The 18,186-nt window shown below is 42.4% G+C and overlaps 2 protein-coding genes and 1 pseudogene across 1 annotated transcript in view; 1 reads left to right on the top strand and 2 right to left on the bottom strand.

Moving 5' to 3' along the window:
- The window catches only part of Erich1 (glutamate-rich 1), a gene marked incomplete at its 5' end in the record, with an annotated part of 52,793,804 nt that overhangs the window by 5,107,072 nt on the left and 47,668,546 nt on the right, over positions 1-18,186 (bottom strand).
- LOC148000626 (alpha-defensin 24-like) overlaps positions 1-18,186 on the top strand; it is a 44,649-nt gene that overhangs the window by 7,471 nt on the left and 18,992 nt on the right. The window lies entirely within an intron of this gene.
- Positions 3,450-4,215, bottom strand: Defa5-ps1 (defensin alpha 5, pseudogene 1; annotated as a pseudogene).

Raw genomic sequence — 18,186 nt, 5'->3', positions numbered from 1 at the left:
AGGACACAGAGAGTGTGTCCAAATTAACAAAATCAGAAATGAGAAGGGAGACATAACTACAGATTCAGAGGAAATTCAAAAAATCATCAGATCTTACTATAAAAACCTATATTCAACAAAATTTGAAAATCTTCAGGAAATGGACAATTTCCTAGACAGATACCAGGTATCGAAGTTAAATCAGGAACAGATAAACCAGTTAAACAACCCCATAACTCCTAAGGAAATAGAAGCAGTCATTAAAGGTCTCCCAACCAAAAAGAGCCCAGGTCCAGACGGGTTTAGTGCAGAATTCTATCAAACCTTCATAGAAGACCTCATACCAATATTATCCAAACTATTCCACAAAATTGAAACAGATGGAGCACTACCGAATTCCTTCTACGAAGCCACAATTACTCTTATACCTAAACCACACAAAGACACAACAAAGAAAGAGATCTTCAGACCAATTTCCCTTATGAATATCAACGCAAAAATACTCAATAAAATTCTGGCAAACCGAATTCAAGAGCACATCAAAACAATCATCCACCATGATCAAGTAGGCTTCATCCCAGGCATGCAGGGATGGTTTAATATACGGAAAACCATCAACGTGATCCATTATATAAACAAACTGAAAGAACAGAACCACATGATCATTTCATTAGATGCTGAGAAAGCATTTGACAAAATTCAACACCCCTTCATGATAAAAGTCCTGGAAAGAATAGGAATTCAAGGCCCATACCTAAACATAGTAAAAGCCATATACAGCAAACCAGTTGCTAACATTAAACTAAATGGAGAGAAACTTGAAGCAATCCCACTAAAATCAGGGACTAGACAAGGCTGCCCACTCTCTCCCCACTTATTCAATATAGTTCTTGAAGTTCTAGCCAGAGCAATTAGACAACAAAAGGAGATCAAAGGGATACAGATCGGAAAAGAAGAGGTCAAAATATCACTATTTGCAGATGATATGATAGTATATTTAAGTGATCCCAAAAGTTCCACCAGAGAACTACTAAAGCTGATAAACAACTTCAGCAAAGTGGCTGGGTATAAAATTAACTCAAATAAATCAGTTGCCTTCCTCTATACAAAAGAGAAACAAGCCGAGAAAGAAATTAGGGAAACGACACCCTTCATAATAGACCCAAATAATATAAAGTACCTCGGTGTGACTTTAACCAAGCAAGTAAAAGATCTGTACAATAAGAACTTCAAGACACTGAGGAAAGAAATTGAAGAAGACCTCAGAAGATGGAAAGATCTCCCATGCTCATGGATTGGCAGGATTAATATAGTAAAAATGGCCATTTTACCAAAAGCAATCTACAGATTCAATGCAATCCCCATCAAAATACCAATCCAATTCTTCAAAGAGTTAGACAGAACAATTTGCAAATTCATCTGGAATAACAAAAAACCCAGGATAGCTAAAGCTATCCTCAACAATAAAAGGACTTCAGGGGGAATCACTATCCCTGAACTCAAGCAGTATTACAGAGCAATAGTGATAAAAACTGCATGGTATTGGTACAGAGACAGACAGATAGACCAATGGAATAGAATTGAAGACCCAGAAATGAACCCACACACCTATGGTCACTTGATTTTTGACAAAGGAGCCAAAACCATCCAATGGAAAAAAGATAGCATTTTCAGCAAATGGTGCTGGTTCAACTGGAGGTCAATATGTAGAAGAATGCAGATCGATCCATGCTTATCACCCTGTACAAAGCTTAAGTCCAAGTGGATCAAGGACCTCCACATCAAACCAGACACACTCAAACTAATAGAAGAAAAACTAGGGAAGCATCTGGAACACATGGGCACTGGAAAAAATTTCCTGAACAAAACACCAATGGCTTATGCTCTAAGATCAAGAATCGACAAATGGGATCTCATAAAACTGCAAAGCTTCTGTAAGGCATAGGACACTGTGGTTAGGACAAAACGGCAACCAACAGATTGGGAAAAGATCTTTACCAATCCTACAACAGATAGAGGCCTTATATCCAAAATATACAAAGAACTCAAGAAGTTAGACCGCAGGGAAACAAATAACCGTATTAAAAAATGGGGTTCAGAGCTAAACAAAGAATTCACAGCTGAGGAATGCCGAATGGCTGAGAAACACCTAAAGAAATGTTCAACATCTTTAGTCATAAGGGAAATGCAAATCAAAACAACCCTGAGATTTCACCTCACACCAGTGCGATTGGCTAAGATCAAAAACTCAGGTGACAGCAGATGCTGGCGAGGATGTGGAGAAAGAGGAACACTCCTCCACTGTTGGTGGGATTGCAGACTGGTAAAACCATTCTGGAAATCAGTCTGGAGGTTCCTCAGAAAATTGGACATTGAACTGCCTGAGGATCCAGCTATACCTCTCTTGGGCATATACCCAAAAGATGCCTCAACATATAAAAGAGACACGTGCTCCACGATGTTCATCGCAGCCTTATTTATAATAGCCAGAAGCTGGAAAGAACCCAGATGCCCTTCAACAGAGGAATGGATACAGAAAATGTGGTACATCTACACAATGGAATATTACTCAGCTATCAAAAACCACGACTTTATGAAATTCGTAGACAAATGGTTGGAACTGGATAATATCATCCTGAGTGAGCTAACCCAATCACAGAAAGACATACATGGTATGCACTCATTGATAAGTGGCTATTAGCCCAAATGCTTGAATTACCCTAGATCCCTAGAACAAACGAAACTCAAGACGGATGATCAAAATGTGAATGCTTCACTCCTTCTTTAAATGAGGAAAAGAATACCCTTGGCAGGGAAGGGAGAGGCAAAGATTAAAACAGAGACTGAAGGAACACCCATTCAGAGCCTGCCCCACATGTGGCCCATACATATACAGCCACCCAATTAGACAAGATGGATGAAGCAAAGAAGTGCAGACCGACAGGAGCCGGATGTAGATCGCTCCTGAGAGACACAGCCAGAATACAGCAAATACAGAGGCGAATGCCAGCAGCAAACCACTGAACTGAGAATAGGTCCCCTATTGAAGGAATCAAAGAAAGAACTGGAAGAGCTTGAAGGGGCTCGAGACCCCAAAAGTACAACAATGCCAAGCAACCAGAGCTTCCAGGGACTAAGCCACTACCTAAAGACTATACATGGACTGACCCTGGACTCTGACCCCATAGGTAGCAATGAATGTCCTAGTAAGAGCACCAGTGGAAGGGGAAGCCCTGGGTCCTGCTAAGACTGAACCCCCAGTGAACTAGTCTATGGGGGGAGTGCGGCAATGGGGGGAGGGTTGGGAGGGGAACACCCATAAGGAAGGGGAGGGGGGAGGGGGATGTTTGCCCGGAAACCGGGAAAGGGAATAACACTCGAAATGTATATAAGAAATACTCAAGTTAATAAAAAAAAAAGAAAAAAAATCTCTAGTTATATGACAAATACATTCTTCTTCTTCTTCGTGCTCAGCGGCAGCAGAGGGGGTAGGTGATGCCACCAGAATGACAGGACCCAGCGAGTCGTTCCCCAAATTAACAGCTGATTCTGCAATTGCAGGTCACACCTGACTTCACATCTGGGGAAATAGACATCATAGGAAGTACTTAGTGCCTCAGTCAGCAGGGCAGAAGAATCTTGGGCAATATATGTGCTGGGTGAAGTGTGATTGCTGCCTTGATTATTAGTGACAGCAGCATGAGCAATCATGATCAATATGAATAAATACACATGGTAAGCACAAAACTAAAGACCAATGCCCATTTGTCTTATGTTTGTTATCATTTTATATGCTCCTGACATTACCTAAATTTCTAAATATATAATAGACTCAATAAAATTGACAATGTCTAACCATTTAGATCTAGAAAAAACAACCAGTCACAAAGTCTTTATTTATAAAATCTTATGATATAAACAAATTTTCACAAAAAGAAATTGATCTATTTAGCTCTTGATGTTAAATGAGAAAAATAAAGAAGTAATAAAGTCTCACAGAGACCAAATTTCAGAACTTATCTATCCCCCTTCTCTCCTCCAGGTCTCTAGTATGATGTCTCTCACTTGCATCTTGAAGAGCAGTGCCTTTATCCCCTCCAAAGGATATGGAAATATCCTGGTCCTCCATGACCAGCTGCTTCTGGTCTGGAGCTTCCTTAGTGCTTCCTTGGGGAGATTCTGCCTGGGTGTGGAGGCCAGCAGGAGAAGGGCAGTGAGCAGAGTGAGCGTCCTCATGGCTGTGGGTTTCCTAAGGGATGAAAAAAATATCAGGAACCGCGTGTGTGTATGTGTGTGTGTGTGTGTGTGTGTGTGTGTGTGTGTGTGTGTGTATGTCCTTGTTTGTGTGTTTGTGTGTGTGTCTTGTGTATGTGTTTGTATGTCTGGGTTTGTGACTTTTTGTGTGTGTTTTTTCCCTGTTTGTGTGTCTTTGTGTGTAGAGCTGTGTGTGTGTGGTCTATGTGTCTGTGTCTGTGTGTGTGACTTTTTGTGTCTCTGTGGTTTTTGCCTGTTTGTGTGTCTCTGTGTCTAGCTCTGTGTGTGTGTGTGTGTGTGTGTGTGTGTGTGTGTGTGTGTGTCTTTCTGTGTATATGGGGGTGTATGTTAAAGGAAATATTGGAGATTGGCCATGCAGGTAAAAAGAGTCTACATTGATAAGGAAAGGTATTTGTCCTCAGTTTCTTCTTGATATTTTTGTTACCATAGCTTCGAGCCTGATAAGCCTTGGTTCATGTGTTTGTTGGCTGTCTTTGGTTTAAGCTGGCGAGGAAGAGAAAGACCCTGCTATTTTTTCCTGTTACTGCTTGGATTTTGTGTTTACACTAGAATGAGTATTTACTTTTTAATGTGAAAAAAAGAAGAAAAGAAACAGCATTTTCATACATTAAGTCTAAGGACCTCCATGTCTCTAAAGATGTATTTATTTATTTGTTATTTGCTATCTGAAGGTGTTGGCTCAGAGGTGACACCTGAATTCTGATGATGTAGAGAGTCAATGCTTGTTGACCACATTGACCTTATCAAACTTATCAAACTATGGACCAAATGAACTCCTGTGACTCTAGGCAAAGAATTGGTCTAAGGAGGACTACTATTCTTTCTACTCCTACACAAGTATGAATAGCAATTAAGACAGTAAGTACTGAAGCATACAGCACAACGTTTCATGCACAACTGGAACATACCTTGACTAAAATGGATTAAAGACCTGCACATGAGATGTAAAAGCATAAAACTACTAGAAGGAAACACAGAACTGGGTCTGGACAGTGACATATTGCATGACACCAAAGGTTCAGGGAAGAAGGCAGGTGGGAAAGTGGGGTTGTGGGACTGCATTGGCCCGTGCAGCTTCTGCTTAGGAGAAGAAATAAGCACTGGGGTGAGGTGACAAGAAAGAACATGGTGGAAAGGTTAGCAAAGCATACATCTGAAAAGAAACTAAAACCCAAAATATATAGACAACAAGTGAGATTCAGTAGCCAAAGCCAAGCAATACCAAGAGATATTTCTTTTTTTTTTTTTTTTTGGTTCTTTTTTTTGGAGCTGGGGACCGAACCCAGGGCCTTGAGCTTCCTAGGCAAGCGCTCTACCACTGAGCTAAATCCCCAACCCCGAGATATTTCTTAAAATAGAAAGACAGTTTAAAGATCATATTCATATCCCTACTGGAATGACCAGGAAGACATTTGTGTTTTGGGAAAAGTTTAGGGAGTTTCCCCTTAACCAGTAATTATTATACTTCCCAGATACCAGAGGCCCAGACGGAAGAACCCAGGAAGGGGTTCTGATGATGTGGGCTCCTCCAGAGCAGTCTTGCCTTTAGGGAGTCCACTGCAGCTAAGCCTCAGTGACATATCCATACTTTGAAAATTGTTTTCATTACTTACAGATCCTTTGGGTATGTAGGGAGAGTAGAGCAGGAGAGACAGCACTCTTCTTTCCAGACTTGGGGATACAGGAGCAGCTTAAACATCTTGGGACAGACTTCCCCTATTTAAGGATCACTTGTGATGTCTTAATTTTGTGTGGTTAATTTCTATTGGATACCTCAAACACCTGTGGTGCAAGGGCAGTTAGGAAATTGGAAAAGCTGGGGCAAAACAGGGATTCACACAAGGACTTCTTATTTATCTTGTGTAGAACTGGATAACACCCATTTTTCCATCACTGCTCACTCCAAGGAGTTTGAGGCTTAATCACTGGTTTCAGAGAGTATGAAAGAGTACACAGGTAATGTGTGGCCTACAAATGAAGCTTATGCTTTGTGGAGAAGACTAGAATACACATTCAATGAACCTGTAAAGAAGCATTTGAAAACTAGTTCTTAGTGAACCTGCCTATGACCTAAGTTACAACTGTTGGAACTAGTTAAGCCACTCAGGAGAGTGCGAACATTTGCTGTATGGTGAGATTGTCCATTAGTTCTGCAGTGAGAATGGGCATTTTCTAATGGAGTCTCCAATGTTTTATATATATATATATACATATATACACATATATATATATATTTTTCCCCCCAAAGTTTATCATTGACTATGCACTCTTCTGGCAGGGTATAGGGACCAAGGGCAGAGCCCCCAGGGATAGAGTAGTTCTTTTATAGAAGAGTCTAAGACAACCATTTTTTCCTTTTACCAGGTGCTGACATTTTCTGAAAATGTCCTTTATAAACCAGGAAATGGGTTATCACCAAAGAGTAAATCTTTTGACACTTTTATCTGAGACTTCATAGCTCCCCAAAACTGTAGGATTTGGTATCATCTGCTGTGTATAACATGATTATATGACTTGGTATGTGTTGTCCTGTTACACAAAACAAAATGGAGTAAGACACATAGGAAGCCATCTGACATACTTTCGGGGACTTTGAGTCTTTGGGGAACACTGAGTCTTGTTGTGGAAAGCACATGGAAAAAAGGCCTCTTATAGTGGTAGAACAGAACTATTTATGTGCAGCTTCTTTGGGAAAATGTTTTGGTTTATAGTATTTACAAATATCCATAGTCAAAACCCACTCTGCTTCAGAAAGGTGGATGACAATGCTTCCCTCTGAACCAGGATGGGTGGTTGTACTCTGCACACCTGGTCTCAGTGCTCAGCCCATCATGAAAGACCCCCTCCCAGAAAGGGAATTGTACAAGCCCAAGGCCCTCAACTATAGAAGTAAAAAAGTAAGTTTTTAGATATGTGGGACAAGCTGACCCATCATTTAGACGAAACAGACCATAAAAGAAAACAAAATGCAGAAACCAGACTAAATTATGGGCACTGCTCCATGGGCCACCTGGCAGAAAAAAAGAAAAAGTCCCTGACCCCCCGGAAGCCCTGACCACCATGTACTTTTTTGCTAACTCACTGTTATGATTATAGCCAAAATAGGTAACATACACGTATGCCTCATTTACTCCACCAATCACATCCCTGTAACCATGCATCTGCTTCTGTAAGCCTGCTTCTGCTCCCAATACACTATAAAAACCTGTCCCTGGTTCTGCTAGGCGCGCCAGTCTTCCGAATTGACTGGGACGCCCACAGATACCTGTGTATCCTGATCAATAAAAATCCTCTTGCAGATTGCAGCCAGTGGACTCGGACTGGTCATTGGGGCTTGAGGATCTCCCTCCTGAGGGAAGATTCTCTCTGAGAGTCTTACATATGGGGGCTCGTCGGGATCGGAGATCTTCTGCCTAGAGACCACCGACCACCCACCGGGAGGTAAGCTGGCCAGCATTTGTCTTGTCCTGTCTTGTCTTGCTTTGTGACTTGTTCTGTAAATGCTTAGTTACTTGGCTTGGGTCTAGACTGTTTGTATTTGGGTGGGCCAGAGAAGGAGCTGACGATCTCGGACTTCTCCCCTGCAGCCCTGGAAGACGTTCCAAGGGTGTTTGGAGTCCGGTTTTTCGGGGCTCAGCCTGTATCGGAAGGATACGTGGTTTTGGGTTGGAGGAGAGAGGAGAGAGCCAGATCCACTGAAGGATCCGGACCCTTGTCGCCTCTGTCTGAATTTTTGGTTTCAGTTTGACACCAAAGCCGCGCGGTGCGTCTGTCTGTCTGACTGTCGAAATTGTTTGTCTTCTTTGTGTCCTAAATTTCTTTGAACATCTGTGGAAATTGGTTATAGGATTCTTTGTCTTGGTCTTGTTTGTCTGGTTTGTTTTCTGTGGTATTGTCGAGTGTCTTTTTGACTTTTGTTTCATTTTTGGACTTTGGATAGACGACACTGTTTGAAATCATGAAACTGTTTGCTTTGTTTGTCAAGGAGTTTTACTTGGTCCTCTTGGTGCTTAACTTGGAAATAATTTGCTTGAGAAAAATTGTTTTATCTTTCTCTCTTAGTCTCCTCCCCAAGGAGAGATGCCACTCCTTTTGCTCCCCTTGTCCAATCTAGCTGCTGTTAACAGTTGTGTATGAAGAACTCCAGGTTAGTGAGTGACCCTGTCTGAAGCAGGTATTAACAAGAGCCTGAAAGCTTTACCTTAGATCCTGAAGAAAAATTCTCCCTGTTGCTTAAACATTCACAGCTTCTAAGGAAGGGACAACACAGAGTAGGAAAATGTAGGGGCTGAGGGTGACAAGCATACAGGCCTGCTAGCAAGCTGCAGGCTGCTCGTGGGCAGTGGCGCAGCTCAGGCCAAGTCAGCGTAAGAGGAATTTCAAGGTGATGAGGCCGGCCGGCTTTGACAACAAAAAGATAGCGTAGAGTTAGTGGTTGTTTTATGAGACTTTTGGCCCTGAAAAAAAAATAATTCCAGTTGCTGCCTTCAGTGACCAGACCTTCAACACTTGCTCACAGAAGGAGAGTGTTCATTAAGAGAAGTTCTTTAAGGGAGCCTGCCATATCTGCTGGCCCTATTCCAAGAGAGGAGTTGATCTCCAACATTAAGTAACCTTCCCTGTTAGTCATCATTGACATGGAGAGTGCCTTTGATCTTATCCCCACAGCAGCCAGTTCCTGCCCCTGTGGTCAAAATGCCCCAGGTTGGGGGACAGAGAAGCCCCTGAGATAGTTTCGGAGGGAATCTGCAACAAACTGTGAAGAACTTTGTTTTGCCAGTCAAAATTTAGAATTCAGGCTTTGGCTGTGGCCAAGGTCAGGATTAATGTTTTCTTTTCCATGGGCCTTTAGCCCACTGAGACAGTTTGGTAAAGGGCTGCTACTGAGGTCCTGAAAGTCCCAGGTGAATAGGTGTACAATTCTTTGTCAGCCACTTGGCATCTAGCACCCAGGTCCTAACCATCTCTCCATCCTTTTGTTATTAGTTCTTAAGTCCAGAGAGATAGTCGGTAACAGATCAGCTCCCTCTCTGCTTGCCATTCTGTTTCACAGACACAAAGCTTGTGCTTATTTTTACAATGGCCTTTTTGTCCCCAAAAGTCCTCCTGGCTTAGCTGTGTGACTAAATGCTATTTGTCCTCTTCAGTGGACCTCTATTCTCAAGATTCTCTTGTTTTCTCACCATCCCATTTGAGATGCTTGTTAGTAACTGTTACAGGTCTTCTTTACCACCGAGGAAAGACGGAATCCTACTGGAGGCCAGAAAGAATGTTCCAGACATGGATAGAAGACCCTCACTCCTGACTGTTGAATTTTAAAAGAGACCCTGACCAAATTGACCATGGAGACTGGCACAGACTGGGTGACACTCCTTCCCTCTTGTTCTCTTCAAAGCAAGAAATACCCCTTCCAGATTCAGCTTTACCCCCTTTGAGATCTTATATGGGGCCTCGGCTCCCCTGACTGTATTAGATGATGTTACTGAACCAACATGTCATAGTAATAATGATTTGTATGCCAGGCTAAAAGACCTACAGGTGATACAGAAAGAAATCTGCTCACAGCTGACAGCAGCCTATGCCCCGGAGACCCCTGAGACATGTCATCAGTTCCAGGTTAGAGACTACAGCTACACTGAGCCCAGACACTCGAGCCTCGCTGGAAAGGACCGTACCTGGTGCTGCTGACCACCCTGACAGCCATCAAGTCTCAGCCCTCACCAGCAGCATACTAGCTGTTGGGGCTGAGATCTGGGACCTAGAGGGACACTCAGATCTTCAAAAAGCTCCCTAGACTTAAGTGATTGGGAGGTTGCTATAATGCTCACTTGAGGAGTGTGTTTTAGAAACAAGAATTTCATGTTTGCCTGTTTGCCCTGGGTTCCCTCGGAATAGGTGTAAGGATAGGCTTGACTTTTATTGCAAATGATGTAATATTACATATGTTAGTACTCCTAACACTTCTTGGGACTGTGCCTCAGGGATCACAATCTGTATAAGTTTAGAAGTTCTAAAAGACCTTGGTGTATAGGTTCAGATAGTGTCCAGATTAGAATCCTGATGCTAAAGACTTAATAAGACACAAAAGAGAGTTGAGAATTATTTAAGGCTATCTAGGTGCTACAAGGGCAGCACAAGGATATCTGCTGTTGCCCTATAATGCAAGGCTTATAGAGAATTCAGAACTGCCATTGACTCAGATATAAAAAGAGTAAAAAAGACTTTTTAGCTGACCTCCAAGAACACCTAACCTCCCTCTCAGAGGTAGTCCTTCAAAATAGAAGATTAGACCTGATATTCCTTAAAGAAGGAGTCTGTGTGCTACACTAAAAGAAGAATGTTGTTTCTATGCAGATCAGACAGGAATAGTAAGAGATACAGACTTTCAGTCATTCAAACTTTTGTGCTGAGACAACAGTATCAGATGGTGAAACAATAAAAAACAGAGGTACCTTAACCAAGTTGAGTGGAAGATTCCACTCAAGGACAAAAAAAGAAAATGGGGGAATGAAAGACCCCCTCCCAGAAAGGGAATTGTACAAGCCCAAGGCCCTCAACTATAGAAGTAAAAAAGTAAGTTTTTAGATATGTGGGACAAGCTGACCCATCATTTAGACGAAACAGACCATAAAAGAAAACAAAATGCAGAAACCAGACTAAATTATGGGCACTGCTCCATGGGCCACCTGGCAGAAAAAAAGAAAAAGTCCCTGACCCCCCGGAAGCCCTGACCACCATGTACTTTTTTGCTAACTCACTGTTATGATTATAGCCAAAATAGGTAACATACACGTATGCCTCATTTACTCCACCAATCACATCCCTGTAACCATGCATCTGCTTCTGTAAGCCTGCTTCTGCTCCCAATACACTATAAAAACCCGTCCCTGGTTCTGCTAGGCGCGCCAGTCTTCCGAATTGACTGGGACGCCCACAGATACCTGTGTATCCTGATCAATAAAAATCCTCTTGCAGATTGCAGCCGGTGGACTCGGACTGGTCATTGGGGCTTGAGGATCTCCCTCCTGAGGGAAGATTCTCTCTGAGAGTCTTACAATCACAATCTCCCTCCTGACACCAGCACCAACTTGCTAACTATGCTGGAGAGTTTGTTTGCACTAATGTCTTCAAATCCCAGAGAGCCACTTAATTCTCTGCCCATAGCACTAACAAATGTTCAAATATAAATATGAGTTAGAACCCATGTGCATGTGTGTGTTGTTTGAAATCCATTTCTACTTGACCCGGAAAACACATCCTAAAAAAGAGATATAAAGTCCTGTTCTATTTTGGATATGTTGATGAACAACTTATTTTTAATTATTTATTAAGATTTCTGCAATGGGAATGTAGGATTAGTGTGCAACCCACGTAGGGTTCAGGTCTCTGTCCTTGGAGTGCTAGAACATGAGAAAAACTAGCAAGTGCTTTTTTCTAGGATTTCAAACTCTGAAACCTTTCTAGATTCCTTAGTTGAGAATTCTTTTTAACTCTGTACCCAATTTTAATAGGGTTATTTGATTCTCTGGTGTCTAACTTGTTGAGATATCTGTATATATTGGATATTAGCCCTCTATTGGATGTAGGATTAGGAAATACATTTCCCAATCTGTTGGTTGCCATTTTGACCTAGTAACAGTGTCTTTACCTTACAGAAGCTTTGCAGTTTTATGAGGTCTCATTTTTCGATTCTTGATATGAGAGTATAAGACATTGGTGTTTTGTGCAAGAAATTTTCCCCAGTGCCCATTTGATTAAGAATCTTCTTCTTCGATATCCGCACCTCCCCCTACCTGAAAGCCTTAAAAGCTGTAACATTCACCCCCAAAAAAGGAGACCTTGACAACAGAACTTTGCTTGGTCTCCTTCTTCTCTTCACCCCCATTTTGAACCACAGGTAGAAAGCCTCTTTGGGACCCTGAATAACTGGGTCCCCGCTAGTGGGGACAAGTGGCGCCCGAACACAGGGACCCCGAAGCAAGGCCGATTACAGGACGACGGAGATAAGAGAGCTGCAGCGGGAATCAAGGACTCTTCAGGCCGCATCGCTCGTGCGTCTCTGAGGAGGGAGCCAGCGCGTGAGGCCCTTGCAGGATCCCCGCCACAGAGAGAAACTGACTTTAAAAATTTTGGGGAAGTCCCACACCCGCAGATCCTGGCCCTCAGCAGCTCTCTGCTCCCAGACACCGTGGGAGAGAGACCCGACCGCCTGGTCAGGTGGGCACTCCTGAGGCTGCAGAGCGGAAGAGACCACCAACACTGCTCACCCCTGCCCACATCCCTGGCCCAAGAGGAAACTGTATAAGGCCTCTGGGCTCCCGTGGGGGAGGGCCCAGGAGCGGCAGGACCGCTGCCTCTGAGACACCTCCGGAACCTGAAGGAAACAGACCGGATAAACAGTTCTCTGCACCCAAATCCCATGGGAGGGAGAGCTAAACCCTCAGAGAGGCAGACACACCTGGGAAACCAGAAGAGACTGCACTCTGCATACACATCTCGGACGCCAGAGGAAAACACCAAACGCCATCTGGAACCCTGGTGCACTGAAGCTCCCGGTGGCACAGATCTTCCTGGTTGCTGCTGCCGAGGAGAGCTCTTGGGCAGCACCCCGCGAGCAAACTTGAGCCTCGGAACCACAGGTAAGACCAACTTTTCTGCTGCAAGTGACCTGTCTGGTGAACTCAAGACACAGGCCCACAGGAACTGCTGAACACCTGTAGAGAGGGAAAACTACACGCCCGAAAGCAGAACACTCTGTCCCCATAACAGGCTGAAAGAAAACAGGAAAACAGGTCTACAGCACTCCTGACACACAGGCTTATAGGACAGTCTAGCCACTGTCAGAAATAGCAGAACAAAGTAACACTAGAGATAATCTGATGGCGAGAGGCAAGCGCAGGAACCCAAGCAACAGAAACCAAGACTACATGGCACCATCGGAGCCCAATTCTCCCACCAAAACAAACATGGAATATCCAAACACACCAGAAAAGCAAGATCTAGTTTCAAAATCATATTTGATCATGATGCTGGAGGACTTCAAGAAAGACGTGAAGAACTCCCTTAGAGAACAAGTAGAAGCCTACAGAGAGGAATCACAAAAATGCCTGAAAGAATTCCAGGAAAACATAATTAAACAAGTAGAAGCCCATAGAGAGGAGTCACAAAAATCCCTGAAAGAATTCCAGGAAATCATAAATAAACAAGTAGAAGCCCATAGAGAGGAGTCACAAAAATCCCTGAAAGAATTCCAGGAAAACACAATCAAACAGTTGAAGGAATTAAAAATGGAAATAGAAGCAATCAAGAAAGAACACATGGAAACAACCGTGGATATAGAAAATTAAAAGAAGAGACAAGGAGCTGTAGATACAAGCTTCACCAACAGAATACAGGAGATGGAAGAGAGAATCTCAGGAGCAGAAGATTCCATAGAAATCATTGACTCAACTGTCAAAGATAATGTAAAGTGGAAAAAGCTACTGGTCCAAAACATACAGGAAATCCAGGACTCAATGAGAAGATCAAACCTAAGGATAATAGGTATAGAAGAGAGTGAAGACTCCCAGCTCAAAGGACCAGTAAATATCTTCAACAAAATCATAGAAGAAAACTTCCCTAACCTAAAAAAAGAGATACCCATAGGCATACAAGAAGCCTACAGAACTCCAAATAGATTGGACCAGAAAAGAAACACCTCCCGTCACATAATAGTCAAAACACCAAACACACAAAATAAAGAAAGAATATTAAAAGCAGTAAGGGAAAAAGGTCAAGTAACATATAAAGGCAGACTTATCAGAATCACACCAGACTTTTCGCCAGAAACTATGAAGGCCAGAAGATCCTGGACAGATGTCATACAGACCCTAAGAGAACACAAATGCCAGCCCAGGTTACTGTATCCTGCAAAACTCTCAATTAACATAGATGGAGAAACCAAGATATTCCATGACAAAACCAAATTTACACAATATCTTTCTACAAATCCAGCACTACAAAGGATAATAAATGGTAAAGCCCAACATAAGGAGGCAAGCTATACCCTAGAAGAAGCAAGAAACTAATCGTCTTGGCAACAAAACAAAGAGAAGAAAAGCACACAAACATAACCTCACATCCAAATATGAATACGACAGGAAGCAATAATCACTATTCCTTAATATCTCTCAACATCAATGGCCTCAACTCCCCAATAAAGAGACATAGATTAACAAACTGGATACGCAACGAGGACCCTGCATTCTGCTGCCTACAGGAAACACACCTCAGAGACAAAGACAGACACTACCTCAGAGTGAAAGGCTGGAAAACAATTTTCCAAGCAAATGGTCGGAAGAAGCAAGCTGGAGTTGCCATTCTAATATCAGATAAAATCAATTTTCAACTGAAAGTCATCAAAAAAGATAAGGAAGGACACTTCATATTCATCAAAGGAAAAATCCACCAAGATGAACTCTCAATTCTAAATATCTATGCCCCAAATACAAGGGCACCTACATACGTACAAGAAACCTTACTAAAGCTCAAAACACACATTGTACCTCATACAATAATAGTGGGAGATTTCAACACCCCACTCTCATCAATGGACAGATCATGGAAACAGAAATTGAACAGAGACGTAGACAGACTAAGAGAAGTCATGAGCCAAATGGACTTAACGGATATTTATAGAACATTCTATCCTAAAGCAAAAGGATATACCTTCTTCTCAACTCCTCATGGTACTTTCTCCAAAATTGACCATATAATTGGTCAAAAAACGGGCCTCAACAGGTACAGAAAGATAGAAATAATCCCATGCGTGCTATCGGACCACCACGGCCTAAAACTTGTCTTCAATAACAATAAGGGAAGAATGCCCACATATTCGTGGAAATTGAACAATGCTCTACTCAATGATAACCTGGTCAAGGAAGGAATAAAGAAAGAAATTAAAGACTTTTTAGAATTTAATGAAAATGAAGGTACAACATACCCAAACTTATGGGACACAATGAAAGCTGTGCTAAGAGGAAAATTCATAGTGCTGAGTGCCTGCAGAAAGAAACAGGAAAGAGCATATGTCAGCAGCTTGACAGCACACCTAAAAGCTCTAGAACAAAAAGAAGCAAATACACTCAGGAGGAGTAGAAGGCAGGAAATAATCAAACTCAGGGCTGAAATCAACCAAGTAGAAACAAAAAGGACCATAGAAAGAATCAACAGATCCAAAAGTTGGTTCTTTGAGAAAATCAACAAGATAGATAAACCCTTAGCCAGACTAACGAGAGGACACAGAGAGTGTGTCCAAATTAATAAAATCAGAAATGAAAAGGGAAGAGACCTCACTGCCTGATCAGGTGGGCACTCCTGAGGCTGCAGAGCGGAGGAGACCACCAACACTGCCCACCCCTGCCCACATCCCTGGCCCAAGAGGCAACTGTATAAGGCCTGTGGGTTCCCGTAGGGGAGGGCCCAGGGGCGGCAGGACCCCTGTGCCTGAGACACCGCCGGAACCTGAAGGAAACAGACCGGATAAACAGTTCTCTGCACCCAAATCCCGTGGGAGGGAGAGCTAAACCTTCAGAGAGGCAGACACGCCTGGGAAACCAGAAGAGACTGCACTCTGTGCACATCCAGACGCCAGAGGAAAACACCAAACGTCATCTGGAACCCTGGTGCACGGAGGCTCCCGGAAAGAGCGGCGCAGATCTTCCCGGTTGCTGCCGCCACGCAGAGGACTTAGGCAGTACCCCACAAGCAAACTTGAGCCTTGGAACCACAGGTAGGACCAACTTTTCCCCTGCAAGAAACCTGCCTGGTGAACTCAAGACACAGGCCCACAGGAACAGCTGAAGACCTGTAGAGAGGAAAAACTACACGCCCGAAAACAGAACACTCTGTCCCCATAACTGGCTGAAAGAAAACAGGAAAACAGGTCTACAGCACTCCTGACACACAGGCTTATAGGACAGTCTAGCCACTGTCAGAAATAGCAGAACAAAGTAACACTAGAGATAATCTGATGGCGAGAGGCAAGCGCAGGAACCCAAGCAACAGAAACCAAGACTACATGGCATCATCGGAGCCCAATTTTCCCACCAAAGCAAACACTGAATATCCAAACACACCAGAAAAGCAAGATCTAGTTTCAAAATCATATCTGATCATGATGCTGGAGGACTTCAAGAAAGACATAAAGAACTCCCTTAGAGAACAAGTAGAAGCCTACAGAGAGGAATCGCAAAAATCCCTGAAAGAATTCCAGGAAAACACAATCAAACAGTTGAAGGAATTAAAAATGGAAATAGAAGCAATCAAGAAAGAACACATGGAAACAACCCTGGACATAGAAAATCAAAAGAAAAGACAAGGAGCTGTAGATACAAGCTTCACCAACAGAATACAAGAGATGGAAGAGAGAATCTCAGGAGCAGAAGATTCCATAGAAATCATTGACTCAACTGTCAAAGATAATGTAAAGCGGAAAAAGCTACTGGTCCAAAACATACAGGAAATCCAGGACTCAATGAGAAGATCAAACCTAAGGATAATAGGTATAGAAGAGAGTGAAGACTCCCAGCTCAAAGGACCAGTAAATATCTTCAACAAAATCATAGAAGAAAACTTCCCTAACCTAAAAAAAGAGATACCCATAGGCATACAAGAAGCCTACAGAACTCCAAATAGATTGGACCAGAAAAGAAACACCTCCCGTCACATAATAGTCAAAACACCAAACACACAAAATAAAGAAAGAATATTAAAAGCAGTAAGGGAAAAAGGTCAAGTAACATATAAAGGGAGACCTATCAGAATCACACCAGACTTCTCGCCAGAAACTATGAAGGCCAGAAGATCCTGGACTGATGTCATACAGACCCTAAGAGAACACAAATGCCAGCCCAGGTTACTGTATCCAGCAAAACTCTCAATTAACATTGATGGAGAAACCAAGATATTCCATGACAAAACCAAATTTACACAATATCTTTCTACAAATCCAGCACTACAAAGGATAATAAATGGTAAAGCCCAACATAAGGAGGCAAGCTATACCCTAGAAGAAGCAAGAAACTAATCGTCTTGGCAACAAAACAAAGAGAATGAAAGCACACAAACATAACCTCACATCAAATATGAATATAACAGGAAGCAATAATCACTATTCCTTAATATCACTCAATATCAATGGCCTCAACTCCCCAATAAAAAGACATAGATTAACAAACTGGATACGCAACGAGGACCCTGCATTCTGCTGCCTACAGGAAACACACCTCAGAGACAAAGACAGACACTACCTCAGAGTGAAAGGCTGGAAAACAACTTTCCAAGCAAATGGTCAGAAGAAGCAAGCTGGAGTAGCCATTCTAATATCAAATAAAATCAATTTCCAACTAAAAGTCATCAAAAAAGATAAGGAAGGACACTTCATATTCATCAAAGGAAAAATCAACCAAGATGAACTCTCAATCCTAAATATCTATGCCCCAAATACAAGGGCACCTACATATGTAAAAGAAACCTTACTAAAGCTCAAAACACACATTGCACCTCACACAATAATAGTGGGAGATTTCAACACCCCACTCTCATCAATGGACAGATCAGGGAAACAGAAATTAAACAGTGATGTAGACAGACTAAGAGAAGTCATGAGCCAAATGGACTTAACGGATATTTATAGAACATTCTATCCTAAAGCAAAAGGATATACCTTCTTCTCAGCTCCTCATGGTACTTTCTCCAAAATTGACCATATAATTGGTCAAAAAACGGGCCTCAACAGGTACAGAAAGATAGAAATAATCCCATGCGTGCTATCGGACCACCACGGCCTAAAACTGGTCTTCAATAACAATAAGGGAAGAATGCCCACATATACGTGGAAATTGAACAATGCTCTACTCAATGATAACCTGGTCAAGGAAGAAATAAAGAAAG

Source organism: Rattus norvegicus, chromosome 16, assembly GCF_021556685.1.
Source record: "Rattus norvegicus strain SHRSP/BbbUtx chromosome 16, alternate assembly SHRSP_T2T, whole genome shotgun sequence".
NCBI classification, from domain to species: Eukaryota; Metazoa; Chordata; class Mammalia; order Rodentia; family Muridae; genus Rattus; species Rattus norvegicus.
This window is presented reverse-complemented; position numbering and strand designations above follow the sequence as displayed.